The sequence below is a fragment of the Pseudonaja textilis genome, chromosome 1 (genome assembly GCF_049901715.1).
Source record: "Pseudonaja textilis isolate UNSWEBS1 chromosome 1, rPseTex1.2, whole genome shotgun sequence".
In the NCBI taxonomy this organism is placed as follows: Eukaryota; Metazoa; Chordata; class Lepidosauria; order Squamata; family Elapidae; genus Pseudonaja; species Pseudonaja textilis.
Window position 1 is genome coordinate 286,267,345 of NC_141990.1, and position 18,464 is coordinate 286,285,808.

Consider the following 18,464-nt stretch of genomic DNA (forward strand, 5'->3'; position numbering starts at 1 on the left):
CCTGCAGATAGTTAGGACTGCTCTTATAGGCATGGACCTGTGATCATCTCAAAGCAAACAATGAATGTGTTGTGGCCTGCCAGCGTCCAGCGGAGCTGGCGGCAGACTCTGACAGTGAGGAGGTTGGGGAGGAACATGGGCCAGTCCTGGAGTCTGGGGAAGGCTCTAATGAGTGCTCTGCATCAGAGGCAGAGATGGGGCCAGGGCCATCTGACAGCTATCAACTGCCTTCAGAGTCGGAGATCAGTGGGGCAGAAGAGCAGCTGGAGCCTGTTCCCAGTGTGTGCATGCACAGAGCTGCCAGGAGAAGGGAACAGTTAAGGAACAAGGGTCAACTCAGGAGTAAAGGCTCAGGTGGACCGTGAATGGCCCCTCCCATAGGGAATAAAGAGGAGTGAAAGGGTGGTGGTGTTTGCAGGAGACAGTTCAATTCATTACAGTGAAGATCTGTTCCTGACTTCTAATAATAATAAACAATGTTATAATCATCACCACCACATTACTACCATATTTCAAGACAACATACAATAGACCAAAAGCATTATGGATGCCTATATATATAGGTCTAGTTGACGCCACAATGATAAACATGCATTGTGACATCATGATGCAAACTCCAGCCTTTTGTATATGAGCCACAATCACACACAAGTAGATCAGAGGAAGAGTTTGTACTCTGACATTGCAATACATGTTTTGTTATATGCCCCCTGCCTGAAGGAGATGCCCAGACTGAGCCTGAGGGAGGGGTCAAACACATCAACTCCTACATGCCTCCCCCACAGAGGCCTATATAGATGGGGCTTGGGTTCGTACAGTTTCTTGATCAGGCGGTGAAAACGTCAGCGTGCCTTGAACAGCATTTTCTCACAAACATAATTCCCCATCCTCATAGGAAGCAAGCCCATTCACAGGGCTTTTTTTTATGAAGAAGTGTCAGAAGATACTTTTCTGCTTGGTATTCTTCTTCCCTCCTCAAAAAATAAAATGTTCTTATTTAGCTTTAATTCTTTCAGAATCATCTGTGCAGTCTTTTGACTGTTATTTATACTTGGAGGGTAGTTTGTAATTAGTGTTAATGATATACTGATAAAGATTATGATGCATTACAGATTTTTTTCTGTTTATGATTTTTGAATACTGTAGTTTGTTTGCTACTTACCTTACAAGAGGTTAAAGATTTTTTAAACAAAACATGGAAAAATATTGAAGAAGAATTTGAAGTTGTTTAGTCTATTTACAACCATAGCTCACAACGTCGCATAATTTTAGCCACAAATTTCTGAAATTTCCAGTTGACACAAACACACACAATAGGAAGACCCAACAGAAGGAAAACTGACAATGATGAATTACCCTCCCCATCTGAGTCTGGTTGGGACTGAGTCCTGCATATTTGTGCATGTCCTGACATTTCCCATTCCTCAGAGCTTGCTTCTTGAAATTTCTTCCTTCTTTTAATGAAAAAGGAGAAAGGAAAACAGTATGGGTTTCATTTAATTCCTTGAAACATCTCCAAGGATTTCCTCAGCTTCTTATTTGGGGTCCCCTTTCATATTTACTGGAAGGAAGTCTTTTAAGCATCCATGCAGGATGGGCCAGAACAATGTCCCTTTACCTCAGAATTCAGCAGTTTCAAAAAGACCTGCAGAATGGAACAGGCCCAATGTTCCTTTACTTTGTTGCTTGTTTTTTTTTTTTTTTTTTGAATATTGTGATCTGGCAAACATACTAGTCAGCTCTAGACCAAGAACTGAAAGTAACCAGAGGAATGAAACCTCCATATCTATTAATATATATATATTTAAAAAACCTACAGACCCACCAGGAAGAAAATAGTTTCAGAATTCAAACCACATCCAATTTACAGCATTGTAGAACATCCAAGGTACTAAATACAAGACTACAGTTAAGGCCAATTTAAAATATAAAAAAGTAACCTAGTGAATGCAACATTAACACAAAGTGAGATTTTTAAAAACTTGCGTAAAAATGCAAACCAGGCTGCCTCTCCCATTTTCCATTATCTCTTTTCTTCTCTGTGCTAAAACATAAATTGTCTGCATATGTCACATCTGATCCTTTCAATATTTTAATAAGGGAAAGCAGAGAGCTGAAAAACGATTGAAATGATTCTCCGAGCCATGATGAGGCACTGATATTCTTTGCTGAACCTTCCTACATTTGTATGTTTATTTATCAAATTTACATAGTCGCCCATCTCACAGGAGGTGACTCTGGGTGGCAAACAATTCTGCTCTACCATACATCAATCATAATTTGTCAAATCCAATGAGCATCTTCTCTCTCTCTCTCTCTCTCTCCCCCTCCCCCCCTCTCTCTCACACACATACACACACACAATCTCCTGGGACACGTCTGAGGCATTTTGCATGAATGAGGGGCTCCTAAAGGGATGGAAAAGAAATATACTGTATACATGGGGAAAGTCGTTTATTCATTCACTCATTCTTCTAGTCTTTGCCAATAGAACACCTGAGACAAGGAGGTAGGCATGATTGTGTAGCTTCAGAAAAGAAAGAGTGACTACTGCCCTGCTTTAGGGAGAACAATCCTCTATTTTTTTTAAAAAATAAATCTGTTTAAGGGATTTCCAATCCAAGGGCAAAAATCTGAAGGAATGGCAGTCCAGTTCAATCTACATTTTTATTAATTTATTTTTAAATTAAAAACTTTAATCTTTACTTTATCTTTAAATGTTATATGTGTGTGGGGGGGTGGGGGGGTTTCTCAGATCCAACATTCCCCAGAGTGGCTTACAACAGATTTCCATCAATAGCTAGCACCCCGGCAACAACTTAGCAAGCACTTGGGTAATTTATTTACTATGTGGAGATAAATTATTTCTAAATATGAATGAGTACATACAAATTAACAAATGGATTTTTATGCAAAACTTAAATCTGCTCTTTTTCTGTCCTTTTTGCTAATATAGCCTTCCTTCCTTCCTTTCCTTTCCTTTCCCTTCCTTCCTTCCTCCCAACCTCCCTCCCTACAACACTCATCCTAAACCATAACATAAAGATCAGAAAAACCTAATCCCAGTGATGATTCATCCTTCTTGTCTGTAGGAGGATAGGCTCCATTAACAGTTACAGATACTTGGCTGGCAGCACATTCTTGTCCAAGCTAAAGGAAGAAATATCCAGCTGGACACAGAGAGAAAGGGCTGTGCTAAAGCACCCAAGAATCAGGTTGCATGACTACAATGGGTGTGGCACATGCTTCCTTGCATCTTTGGAAGAAGTTGATCCCACTTAAAGCAACATCTGAGAATACTGGAGAAAGGACAATGGGAAGCAAACCAAATATTTTTCCCCTTTTGACCCAGGATGGCAGAAACCTCTCACAGCCAGGCAGGCTCCCCAGTTGTTAAACTCAAGTTGAGACTGTGATAAACATATAATACTGCTTTCTTGAGCAATCCAGACCCTGTTTACTTGTTGTCATGCAACCTGATTCTTGGGTGCTTTAGCACAGCCCTTTCTCTCTGTGTCCAGCTGGTTGGCTGGCTGGCTCCAAAGGGAAGCAAAACCATTCCAGATGATGATATATGACATGTGTGCCAACTGGACTCCAGAATATAAATTAATTTCCAATCCACAAAACATTTGTGGAAAATGGATTTAGCTCACATTGATGGCAGCCTGCTCAAAGATTCAAGAAAATAAGAGAAATTATGGGAGCCAGTTCTCTCTGGAATATTCTACATATTCCTGTACTTCTCAAGTAAAAAAAAAATCTATTAAAATGAAAAAAGTGCTCATATTACAGTGCCCTGCCCTCTTTTATATAGTCGGAATTTTGCTAGGTCAGACTCAAATTATCCTACTGTAGACAACTTACTGTAGAAACATTACCTTGCTTTCTAAAGGCTTTAATGCTGAGAAAGGTGGAAAAAAAATATCACTACCAGCAAGGTGAATGAACTAACTTACAATGGAGATGAATGTATTATTGGAAGATTGAAAAATCAGGTTAGGGACAGATCATTATGGAGAAAATCTACGATGTGGTCACTAGGAGTTGATGGCTCATAATCAATGAATTTTGATCATTGTTATGTAGGAAATTACATTTTGCCAACCTTCACAATTATATCTTTACAACCAAAATCCTGCATACAGCTACCGAATAGTTTTAAAATTCAAATGAATAAATCAGTTCTCTATCATATTTTGTGAATGCCTGTGCACATGGGTAAGATTAAGAAAGAAACAAGAAATAAATACAGCAACATAGTCATTCTCCCAGCAGACAAAGGCAACACCACAGTCTTAATGAACACATCGGACTACCATTCCAAACTATCCAACCTACTCCAAGACCCTGCTTACAAACCTCTGAATACTGACACCACCACCTACCTATAAAAAGCCACCAAATCCAAAATAAAAGCATCTCCCATCAGTGAAGAGATCCAGCAGAGAATCATCCCCAGAGAAAAATCATTCAGATGCCCTAAGCTCTATGGCCTCCCCAAGATATACAAAGAAGGAATACCACTCAGACCCATAGTCAGCTCCATAGGCTCACCTCTACAGAATCTTGCCAAATTTCTCACCAAACAACTCCAGCCTTACACAGAATCCATTACCTCACATGTACAAAACTGCTTCCACTTCATAGAAACAATAAAGAAACAAAACCTACAACCCAGCGACCTACTCGTGAGCTTCAATGTCATATCCCTCTTCACCCAAGTACCCATCAAAGAAGCCTTGACAGCCATCCAAAACAAATACAACTCCCCCAAACACATCCTAGATCTGACCAACCACTGCCTAACCAACACATACTTCATCCACAATGGACAAAGATACAAACAGGTAGAAGGAGCACCCATGGGATCACCCCTCTCACCCGTCATCGCTAACCTATACATGGAACACTTTGAAACTAATGCTCTAGACAAATCCAAACACAAACGCACACTCTGGCTCAGATATGTAGATGACACTTTTGTAATTTGGCCACATAGGAAAAACTGGACAACTTCCTCACAATCTTAACATCCTACACCCCAAAATACAATTCACCATGGAAACAGAAACCAACAACCAACTTCCCTTTCTGGACATCCTTTTACAAAAAACCCAATGGCTCCCTAGGACACACCCATCTACCAGGAAAAAAAACCACACCAACCGCTACCTAAATGCACAATCCCATTACCACCCTGCACAGATCAACTCCGTAGCCAAGACTCTCATCTCCATAACCAAGCACCTAGCTGACAAAGACCACCTGAGAACAGAATTACACACCCTCATTAACGTATTAATTTCCAATGGATTCCAAAGAAACACTATCACCAATCTAATCCGAAAAGAGATACCCCCAAAAAACCAAGACACAGAACAAGACAACGGTATCGCACTCCTCCCTTACATCAAAGGCACCACAGACAAAATCAGCAAAATTCTCCACAAACACAATATCAGGGCAGCCTTCAGCACTGACCAAAAAATAGCCAACATCCTAAGAAACCCCAAAGACAAGATCCAGCTAGAAAACCAAGGAGTTTATGAAATACCATGCAACAATTGCCCAGCCACATACACTGGACAAACCAACAGGAAAATAAATGCACGCATCGCAGAACACAAAAACGCAGTCAGAAGAGAAGAAAATACTTCCTCCCTCTTCCAGCACCTTAAAGCCACAGGACATGAAATTAATTTAGAAGGAACCAAATTAATATCCAACACTGAACACTCCAGCAAGAGAATAATCAGGGAAGCCATCGAGATAGAAAAACACCCCCATAACATGAATAGACGGGATGATACCTCCTGCCTACCAGACATCTGGAAGCTAGCCCTCACCAACAAATGAGTCCCAGCCACGAAAACCAACACCAGACCCAAAACAACACGGGACACCACCACCAATCCCCCTCATCAGACCCAGGCCCAAGCCCATCCTATAAACAAAGGACAACCACCATCCAGAAAACAGACCACGGCTGCTTTGCCAGCTGTCACACACCCCGACCCCAAAACCAAACAAGCTGACACATGCCAAGAACACAGACCCAGACCGCAAACTCGAAGCCAGACTAAAACCCAGAATGTTACATCACAGCCACCCGCTCAGGATATCACATCAGAAAACCCAGGAAATTACACCACAAGAACTCAAGAAGTTGCAACACAGCAAATGACCCAGGATATCACAGCACAAGACCAAGGATACCACAGCAATAAATCTCACAAGGTCATCACACAACCCATTACCCAAGCCGTTACTACACAGGAGACTAATGGAAAAGAGATCAAAACACAAACGACCCAGGAGATTACAATGCAGGACCCAGGATACCACAACAAAAGAACTCGCAAGCCCATCACACAACCCATTACCCAAGCTGTTAAAACACAAAAGGCTAATGGAAAAATGATCACTACAAAACAAACAACCCAGGATTACAACATAAGATCCAGGATATCTCCATAACAAAACTCACAAGGCCATCACACAGCCCATTATACCAACATCAACTCCATCAACCAATCAAGAGGCAGCAGCGCAGCCAACCAGCCCAGCACACCAGCCCCCACCACCAGTATTTATAGTGAGACGGCAGCTCCAATCACACACTGCTTGCAATGGCATGAAGCTGAAAGCACCAAAGGATGGTGAGTGGAACCTCGCCGAAACGTTGCCAAGATACTCTTAATCTTACATGGGAAAAGACCCGAACACACCTAGACCTACATACCTGTACCCATGAAAATCTACGAAAACAAATTTTATATATATATATATATATATATATATATATATATATATATATATATACACACACACACACACACACACACACACACACACACACACACACACACACACACACACACACATACATACATACAATTTTCTCAGCTGGATTACATGGAACAGAAGCTGAATTTTTAATTATGTATGCTGGGAGGAAATATAATTGTTTAGAGGCGTGGTCCCTTTGAACAGGTGAATACTCATTTCCTATAAGCATTATTGGTGTCAGATAAGCTTGAAAGGATTCGTGATTCTGTGAAGATTTTATCACCCAATGCAGGGTGTTTACATCACTGAATTTCATTTATTTATCATTATAATATTCACAGTCACCCGTTAGTGGTAGGAGCAGTTCCTTTTCCTGAACGGTAAAGGGAATCTTTTGTTTGATGCAGTATTAATGAATTCTATTGAAGTAATTATCAGAACCCTCCAGGGCCTTGGATGTGAAAATATGATATGAGAAGAATCTTCCAGTCTTTTGCAAAGAAGTCTGGGAGACAATTTGGTTATCGTTGCAAAAAAAGGACAGAGATAGGCAGCACTATCTGATTCTTTTCCATAGTGCGATGTAGTGTCAGTGAATAGGTCGAGGAGAATGAGGCCAGGTCTGACCTCTGGCATGGAAATACACTTTCTCCGACTCTAAAATTATTTACAGGATAGTTGTTGCTGGGGAAAAACGAGCAGGAGGAAAGCTGAAATATAAAAACTAAAATAAATAAAAATATTTGTCAGGCAGAGAGTTGAGACCATTGAAAATCACAAGGTCAGGAGGAGCATAGCTAAGTATATATTGGCATACAGAGAAGAGAGTATCAAGCAAAAAGTATCTTCCTTCTCATAAAAAGCAGGATATCATTTTTCATCTGTCAGAACTGGTGATAGCTACATGAAATTCTAATATATTAACATTATGAGCCTTTCATGGTGAATAAGAAGCTAAAAGGTCCAGGGCATGTTAGTATATTCAAATCCTTTTCACTCTGCTTAATATTCAGTGCACTCAGATACATCACAAACAACTAGACTTATGACCTAGGGGCCCTTTAGAAGTAGGAGCTTCAGTTCCAAGAAATTCCATCAATGGTGATGTTTGGGTTTCTATAGAGAATTCTAGAAGGTCCACTCCACGTAATCAATGCAACAACTTGTCTCCAAAATCTGTGGGTGTTCTAACACTGGAGCCTTTTAACAAGACATTGGACAACTATTTTTCTGAAATGATCTAGGGGTTTCTGCTTCAGCAGTGGGTTGAATTAAAAGACCTCCAAAGTCTTCTCCAACTCTGGAGGATGTTCTAGTTGATGTTAAATGGGGTAAGTAACAGAAAGGAGCAGAATTTTCTTCTACTAACAAATATTATCAAGGCTGGGCATCTCTATTTTATGTAGTATTAAAATAGCAAAAATTGGATGAAAGATGTAAATGAGTTTTATTGTTTTATTTATTAATCAAGTTTATATAGCCACCCATCTCACCAGAGACAGCTCTGGGCAACACACAACATTTCTGTACCATAATGCCCAAGCAAACAACTGAAATAAAATGCAGTCATCTTCCATTATTATTCTTTCTCCAAATCCGTGATTAAATCCTGTGATTGAAAAACAAATACACACGAAAAGTTAATGTTAATGAAAGTAATAAACAAAAATGCAGGTAGTCCTTGCTTAGAAACCACCACTGGAACAGACAATTCCATCTCTAAGTGCTACGATCACTATGGAAAATCACGGGACATTGATGGACTTAGATCACTTCCCATTAGATCATTAAGCAAATCAGCGCAGTTAAGTGAAATGTCATATGACTGCAACTTATGATTTTACTTCCAATATCTCCATGGCAGGCCTTTGCTTGTTACAATTTTTAATGGGAAAAGGTTACCCATTGTCATTTTGCTGTAGAAGCAGCAATACTTATTGTCCAAATAAGCTAGCTTCTGTTGTAATAGACATATCTTGCTGCCTCATAATGATTAACCTTATCAACTGTACTAACAATAGGTCGCGGTAAGGGGTAAAGATAGTCAATGCTTATTAGGGCTTACTAAGAGATAGAAACTTGACTGGAACATGCTAGAGTTTATTTTCACCTATATATATGCAAAGATTGTGCTTAAAATATACATCATTTTGAGAAACTCCTTAGTTAAATAAGAAACCCCAAAGACAAAATCGAATTAGAAAACCAAGGAGTATACGAAATCCCCTGCACTGCCTGCCCTACCACATACATTGGACAAACTAACAGAAGAATAAATGCACGCATTGAAGAACATAAGAACTCAATCAAAAAGAAGAAACGACCTCTTCCCTGGTCCAACACCTCAAAGCCACAGGACATGAAATTGATTTTAAAAATACCAGAACTATCGCCAAAACCGAACACTTCAACAGCAGAATAATCAGAGAAGCCATAGAGATAGAAAAACGCCCACACAGCATGAACAAACGAGATGACACCTCCCGCCTTCCAGCCATTTGGAAACCCGCCCTCATGAACAGACGAGTACCTAACATGAAGAAGGACACCAGACCCACACCCATGAGAGCCACACAAGATGCCACCACCACACTTCCATGTAGAAAACAGACTCTCACCCACTCAGAAGATGAGACACGACCATGGACCAGAAGCTGCACTACAGCTGCATCACTACCCACTTCAAACCCTCCGAGCCATACATGAAGCAAACCGACACCCACTATGAAGATGCAACAGGACCACGAACTAGAAGCCAAACAGCAAGATCACAACTCACCAGCTCAAATCCCCAGCAACTAAGACTAACCGGAGCACAGCCAAGCCCCCACCTGAACAGAACACGCCTCCAACCAATCAGAACACGGCTAACCCCCAACCAATCAGAACACAACCAAACCCCCTACCAATGAGAACACACCCCACCCAATCAGAACACAGCCAAGCCCCCACCCAATCAAGTCCCACCCCACTGGCAGTTAAAAGGAGGAAGCAGCTGCAATCTCACATTACTCTGAAAAGCACAGAGCCGGAGACAGAAGCCTGAAGATGATGAATGAGACTTCATCGAAACGTTGCCTAGATATCAATCTTACGCGGGAGAAAACCCGAACAACCAAAGATCCACATATAAATACCCATGAACCTCAGAAAACAATATATATATATATATATATATATATATATATATATATATATATATACACACACACACACACACACACACACACACACACACACACACACATACACACACACACACACACACACACACATACATACATACAATTTTCTCAGCTGGATTACATGGAACAGAAGCTGAATTTTTAATTATGTATGCTGGGAGGAAATATAATTGTTTAGAGGCGTGGTCCCTTTGAACAGGTGAATACTCATTTCCTATAAGCATTATTGGTGTCAGATAAGCTTGAAAGGATTCGTGATTCTGTGAAGATTTTATCACCCAATGCAGGGTGTTTACATCACTGAATTTCATTTATTTATCATTATAATATTCACAGTCACCCGTTAGTGGTAGGAGCAGTTCCTTTTTCCTGAACGGTAAGGGAATCTTTTGTTTGATGCAGTATTAATGAATTCTATTGAAGTAATTATCAGAACCCTCCAGGGCCTTGGATGTGAAAATATGATATGAGAAGAATCTTCCAGTCTTTGCAAAGAAGTCTGGGAGACAATTTGGTTATCGTTGCAAAAAAAGGACAGAGATAGGCAGCACTATCTGATTCTTTTCCATAGTGCGATGTAGTGTCAGTGAATAGGTCGAGGAGAATGAGGCACAGGTCTGACCTCTGGCATGGAAATACACTTTCTCCGACTCTAAAATTATTTACAGGATAGTTGTTGCTGGGGAAAAAAACGGAGCAGGAGGAAAGCTGAAATATAAAAACTAAAATAAATAAAAATATTTGTCAGGCAGAGAGTTGAGACCATTGAAAAATCACAAGGTCAGGAGGAGCATAGCTAAGTATATATTGGCATACAGAGAAGAGAGTATCAGCAAAAAGTATCTTCCTTCTCATAAAAAGCAGGATATCATTTTTCATCTGTCAGAACTGGTGATAGCTACATGAAATTCTAATATATTAACATTATGAGCCTTTCATGGTGAATAAGAAGCTAAAAGGTCCAGGGCATGTTAGTATATTCAAATCCTTTTCACTCTGCTTAATATTCAGTGCACTCAGATACATCACAAACAACTAGACTTATGACCTAGGGGCCCTTTAGAAGTAGGAGCTTCAGTTCCAAGAAATTCCATCAATGGTGATGTTTGGGTTTCTATAGAGAATTCTAGAAGGTCCACTCCACGTAATCAATGCAACAACTTGTCTCCAAAATCTGTGGGTGTTCTAACACTGGAGCCTTTTAACAAGACATTGGACAACTATTTTTCTGAAATGATCTAGGGGTTTCTGCTTCAGCAGTGGGTTGAATTAAAAGACCTCCAAAGTCTTCTCCAACTCTGGAGGATGTTCAGTTGATGTTAAATGGGGTAAGTAACAGAAAGGGAGCAGAATTTTCTTCACTAACAAATATTATCAAGGCTGGGCATCTCTATTTTATGTAGTATTAAAATAGCAAAAATTGGATGAAAGATGTAAAATGAGTTTTATTGTTTTATTTATTAATCAAGTTTATATAGCCACCCATCTCACCAGAGACAGCTCTGGGCAACACACAACATTTCTGTACCATAATGCCCAAGCAAACAACTGAAATAAAATGCAGTCATCTTCCATTATTATTCCTTCTCCAAATCCGGTGATTAAATCCTGTGATTGAAAACAAATACACACGAAAAGTTAATGTTAATGAAAGTAATAAACAAAAATGCAGGTAGTCCTTGCTTAGAAACCACCACTGGAACAGACAATTCCATCTCTAAGTGCTACGATCACTAAGTGGAAAATCACGGGACATTGATGGACTTAGATCACTTCCCATTAGATCATTAAGCAAATCAGCGCAGTTAAGTGAAATGTCATATGACTGCAACTTATGATTTTACTTCCAATATCTCCATGGCAGGCCTTGCTTGTTACAATTTTTAATGGGAAAAGGTTACCCATTGTCATTTTGGCTGTAGAAGCAGCAATACTTATTGTCCAAATAAGCTAGCTTCTGTTGTAATAGACATATCTTGCTGCCTCATAATGATTAACCTTTATCAACTGTACTACAATAGGTCACGGTATGGGGTAAAAATAGTCAATGCTTATTAGGCTTACTAAGAGATAGAACTTGACTGAACATGCTAGAGTTTATTTTCACCTATATATATGCTCAAGATTGTGCTTAAAATATACATCATTTTGAGAAACTCCTTAGTTAAATTTCCAGTGGATCCCGTATTTCTAGAATTCCTGTTTTTTAAAACAGTTCTCTAAATATCCAGTTATGATCAAAGTAGTTATGTCAAACTGCAGAAAGGGAAAGGGGAAGAAATAACTAAACTGATAATAAAGGAATCAAGGTTTTGAAACAGTTTATTCATGCAGAAATGATACAAAGCGTAGTAGCTAGATAATTTTACGCTATCTTGGCAAGTTTCCCATTCTGTTCCTGAGTGCCCATTGGGTGGCACTGTAGCACCAACTAGGTGGCTGTCCTAATCTATAGGACAGTTTTTAATTACTACAGTTACATGGAAATTTCCTTTGCTGCACAGTCGGTGTGGTGTGTGTATGGAAGAAAGTGGTAAAGGCGGGCAACTGATAAAAACATAGTCAAGGGAAATTCTACTCTCAGACCATGTCTGACTCAAAATTTTCAACGTTTAATCTGTCTCAGTGCTAACATTCTAATCCTGGAATGATTTACAATGGGGAAAATGTAGCAGATACAGACAAGTGGTGAAGTCAACCATCTAGAATTCATAATTCCAAGAAGAAATTTTGGAAAGTGAACTCCTTTCATTTTCCATGAATAACTAGATTACAGAAATATCTAAAACCTATTACAGTGTTTTAATATTAAAGTCATGTGAGGAAAGTATCTCAACAAACTTAAATTCCAAGAAAAGACATTTGAAGCCAAATCGTGAAAACCTACCTAGATGAAAGTTTGATTCCACCTTTGAAAGGTATTTGTCCTATTGGAAAATATATCTCTATTGGCAACAACAGAGATAGAGAAACTAAAATAGGAGAATATTGTATGTGACAATGGAGAAAACTGACTATATATTCATAACAAAAGTCTAACCAAATTCAAGCAGGAATGGCTCCCTTATATACAATGTATTACACTACAAGGCAACCTAAGACATTTAAAATATGGGTTTTGAAGAAAATAAGTAGATTAAAAAATAATTGAAAAATGATTAAAGTAAATATAAACTGTAAAAGTTTAAAACAAACTATAAAGATCTAAGTGGTAGCAATTAGTAGTTGCGGGAAAAATGAAAGAAAAGAATGTACTATTAACAGCTTCTTTTTTCATTTTTTTATTGTACGATCTCACTTTTATGCATCTTCACTTTTCTACAATGTTTATGCAATAATTAAACTAATCAAATATTTCTACAAGAAAACAAAGATATTTTCCCAAATCAAGATCCATATTTGCACTGAAATGCACATAGATATTATTTCACTTTATAGCTGATACTTCTTTCATTGTTCTAAGACAACTTACATACAATAAACGGAAGCATAATTAAGCTTTGTGTGCAAAAGTTCTTCAGCACAGATTTGTCAACAACAAATCTTACCGGATTGATCCGATTTCATTTTCTGATTAGTTAATTTCTTTAGTAGACTGCAGGGATGCTGGGGACATAAAATATTTTGACTTTATAAAAGCATTTGACAATGTACTTAATGACATTCAGATTACAAGATAAATTAGGTGAAGGATAGCATATCTATTTTGGAGGACCTTAACTATAGGCAGATAATTTGGCAATGCCTCCCCAACAAGCTTGAAAAAGTATCAAATGAGATGCCACCAATACTCTTCAAAATTTCAAAACTGAATTTTGAGCAGAAACAAATATAATTAAAATCTCCATCTATTAAATGAGTTTACAAATTATATTAAGTGATTGTTTCATTATATTAAATATTGCTCTCATTCCATCTCTGGTATTGTTATCTAGTTCTGAGTATCATACTTTAGTAAAGATATGTACATTTAATCTTTAAAAAAAGCAACTGAAAATGTTTATGATAGATCATTTTTTCAAATACTTGAAAGGAAGTCACAAGGATGGCCTCTGTTGTTCCAAAATGTAGGATATGGAATCATACTTGTGTGTTACTGAAATACATATTTTATTCATTTCTAATTATGCTTCTAAGCTGTCGTACTTCCAAAAGACCCTGTGCAATAAACATTAAAAGAGCACAATATGATTAAAACAAACAACATAATAGAACAAAATTCTTATGGAAAACCAAAACCAAAATAAAACCAGGGTGGTTTTGATAAAATGCAAGGTAAAACCCCAATAAGAATAGTTTGACAATGGAAGCAATTATCCTGAAATATGGTTGGTCTTCTTTGTTGGAGTATTCAAGTAACTAGCTGGATAGTCATCTATTGGATGTTTTCATTTGGATTCCTGCACTGAGTAGGGATTAATTCAATGGTCTTAAGTAGCCTCTTACAGCCATGTGATTCTTTTATTGCATAGGAAGCAAGAGTTCTATGTATGCATCCTTTGTACATCTGAGCCTTTGTTTCCCATATAAATAAAATGGGGTATTCTTATTCAAGAATAAGTGTATACTAGGATATCAAGTGTTGCCAAATCAGAAGAAAAAGGTCTGAAAATGAATGAACCACAGGGATGTAGACAGAGATTTCTGCAGTCCTGCATTTTGTTTTATTACTAACTTATTTTACCAACTTCTTCATTGGTGGAAGAGGACTAAGATATGGATTTTTTTTTCTAGAGAGCTACTGATTCTCTTATCACTGCTTTTGATTCAAGTCATCACATATTAATAAAAATCAAGAAGAGAAACTGAAATAAATCATTTCCAGTCTGTGCTCTGCAATGGCTAATAAACCATAAGAGAACAATATCTGCATTAGCCTGATTAATAAAAATGATTAAGATTGTCCATCATAGGTTCCATATTTTAATTACTGTCAAATATTTGTATTTCACATTTATTGTTTTGGGTCATACATTTCTGAAAGAACAAATCAGCTCCCAAAAGGAAGGCTTCTTTGGGGTTTGGTTGGGAATTCTCTTGCTTAGAATTCTAATGTTTGGTAACTCATCTTGGATTGTTTTAAGAAAGTAGAAGGATAGAAATGTTAAAGAAATAAATCTGTCAGCACTGGTGTGAAATCTTGCGGTCCAATGTATTTTAATGGAAACTCAGCGATTGGAAATATTCTCCATGCAAATCTTACCTAACAGCAAAACACAAAGAATGCCAGACTGATTTGGATTAAACATATACTTTCCTTTGGAAAGAATATCTATGCCAAAATACACACAAATTGGTATTATGCTAGTCTCTTGCAACATAAAATCAACATGAATTACATTTAGCAGCTACTCATCATCCAGAATTTTGCATTCTGGTATACGAATCCTGACCTATCTGCTGCTTATATTTCCATAAGGAAACATATTTTATTGACATTGATCCATAGATATCACGAAGCTTATTTTTTTTCTTGTCTTACAAAGCTTTCGAAGTGAGGAAGATTTTGACAGGCTACCCAACTTTAATAATAGCATCTTCAGTTTTGTTTTGTCTGTTACTCATAGCCAAATTCAGCTTATGATTTTCTGCAATATTTTGTTGAGGAGCTTATATCTAGGCAAATATTATTCAAAGCACTTTTTTATTGGTTGTTGCTCTATAAAAATCAATGAGGCAGATGGGAAGAAGAAATAGCGAGAAAGAAAACTGATATATAGTTTCAAAAAAATACATTTTTGTGAGTTAACAATGTCCTGATGTCTCACTCTAAGTAAACCAAAACCAAATCCATTTGTAGTAGCTGTTCCCCCTCCTCCCTCCCACCTCCCTCCCTCCCTCCCACTTTCTCTCTCTCTCTCTCTCTCTCTCTCTCTTGCTGTCTGTCTCCTTCTCTCTTAGCAATATTTTAATTATACTTCTTGCCTGAAGAGGCTTGCAGGACAGCTCATTTTTATAATTTAGAGAGATGGTTAAAACCTCCCAACTGGGAGAAGCATTTCTTACCTTTTAGCTCAATAAAAGTTGTTGCTGAAAACATACAGCTGATTGTTTTAACTGACAGAACATTTCTACTGGGTTTTTACTTTAACTGGTTTATTACTATATAATTTTAGCTTTAATTGTGAAGCTCTAGGGGAGCCTTATGAGTTAGAAAGAAAAGGGGAAGAGAAAATCTTCCAAAATGGCATGAAAGTGAAGCACTTCAACAGAATTGTTATGCATATGCCCAATTTTTCTTTTGAAATCCATAAAATTTGCCTCACTGTATATGAATCATGACTTTGTAATTCAAGGAGCATAAAGAACAAAAATGCAAAATCTGTATAGAAGTAATTTCCACTGAATTAAACAAGACTTGCTTTCCAAGCAGCAGGCATAGAATTGCAGTCACATGAAACAACTTATGCCAATTCTCATCATTATTTTTGCAGGTATGTAGCTGTGGGAAATTCAAATCTAATCCAAGAATGAATATTTAAGACATAATTCATGATCATAAAGCCAAAATACTTCTGAGGGTTTCTATCTTAATAAAGGTTCCCCTATCTGAATCTGTCAATGATCTCTACAAGTTCAGCCAGAAGGTTTCCCTCATAAGTATTTTTCTTATGTCAAGTGAGAACATTCCTGCATTTGTATCTCCAGCTCCTTCTTCATTTCTTCAGCTTTTTTATGTTTTGCACCAAAATGATGACCTGAATGTCTTTATAGAAGCAATGCTAAGCATTTTTATTTGGGCAAGAATTTAATTGCCAGGAAAAACACATCATTTTTTACATTGTGAATGTACAGGTATACAGTAAGTATAAATTATCTACTCTAAGGGAATGGCTGAAAGGTTTTATTTTATCTTATTTTTTTAAAAAAAGTTCTTAGCAAAATACTGCTAAACATTTTCACTGTTAGATTCTTCTCTACTTTCAGCTTTTCTCTCTTTTTTCTTTCGATTGTGGTCCCTTTCTTTGCTAGTTCTATATTTGTTATCATCTGTTACCATTCTGCTACATTGCACATGACATGTAATGCATGGCTACGCAATGAATGCTGACTAAGGATCGGCAGCCCTGAGTAACTATATTTATGCCACAACTCTTTAGCATCTCATGCACTTGAGGTAAGCAGCAACAGAGTACATTTATTCCAGAAAAAGAACTACCTGCTGATAATTTGGACAAATAAGAGTAAAATCAAATAATATAAACATTGGATGGCATTCAGTATCCAAATTAAATGGTTATTTGAATGAGTAATTATTTATCTTTGCACTTGCTCCCAGAAGTTAAGGAAGCAATATTAGGGATCATCAGATCACATCAATGGTACAATATAGAAAGGCATCAATCATCCAAAACTGATAATTCAATCTCAAGGTCTAAAGATTGGCAGTGGAGCTTGAGAAGAACAAGGATAAGAAAGAGCAGAGGTAAATTGTCCTGTGTGACACTGCAGCTCCAGCAATAGGTTGAACTAGAAAATCCAAATTACTGGTAGAGTAAAACCCTAACTTATAACCTTCCAACTACCATAGGGAGCCTTGGTGGCACAGTGATTAGAGTGCAGTACTGCAAACTACTCCTACTGCAATTTGACAGATCGAATCCCGCCAGGCTCAAGGTTGATTCAGCCTTCCATCTTTCCAAGGTGGGTAAAATGAGGACCCAGATTGTTGGGGGCAAGATGCTAACTCTGTAAACCACTTTGAGAGAGCTGGAAAGCACTATAAAGCAGTATATAAGTCTAAGTGCTATTGCTATTGCTATATTAAGGGTGGCATTGAGTAATCTAAGGCTCAAGCCAGACCCTTCTTTAATCTGAAAACTCTCCTAGTAATACAAAGTAAGATGTTTGGATCCTGATGCCAAAATTTGATCCTACAACTGGTTTACCACCTGATTATTCCAAATCATGCAGTGCATTGATAGCTGAAGGGGAATTGAATCCTCGTTCTTTCAGTTTGTCACAGTGCTTTTGATTCCACTAACTTACCTCTGATTTAATTTCTAACCTGAATATCTGAGAACAGAATAGAAGACATATATTAAGCATCTAAAACCAGGTGTACTGTATACCCATTGATAAATTATATATAGCCAACTAGCATGTTAGTAATATTTCCATAGATGCTGTGTTTATATAATTCTTGGACAAAATGCTATGAGTTCTATTTTCTCATTTAGTTGTTGGGTATCACTTATACACACATCCCATGTTTGAAATGATCAAACTGCAAATCAGGATGCAGTGGATTGTGTCAAAACAGGGAGGGACCTGGCTCTTTATAAAATATATGTTCTTCTCGGATTAATGGTAAGACCCTTTGGGCTGTGGCCCTCAGTGAGGAACCTCTGTCTGGCTGTGTCCAATACTGCCAGCCGAGCAATTCATAGCTATGTTGTCTTTGCAGGGCTTACCAAATTTGTGTTAGCAGATTTCACCAGTGGGATTTTTGGAAACCGATATGAAGGCAGTTATTCTTTCTTAGGA

General features: G+C 37.9%; 1 long non-coding RNA gene across 1 annotated transcript in view; it reads right to left on the minus strand.

Moving 5' to 3' along the window:
- Positions 1-13,263: 13,263 nt before the first annotated feature.
- LOC148128239 (uncharacterized) overlaps positions 13,264-18,464 on the minus strand; it is a 116,832-nt gene continuing 111,631 nt past the window's right edge. Inside the window, exon 6 of the long non-coding RNA XR_015741103.1 lies at positions 13,264-14,135. This is a non-coding gene — a long non-coding RNA (uncharacterized LOC148128239). The remainder of the gene's footprint in view (positions 14,136-18,464) is intronic.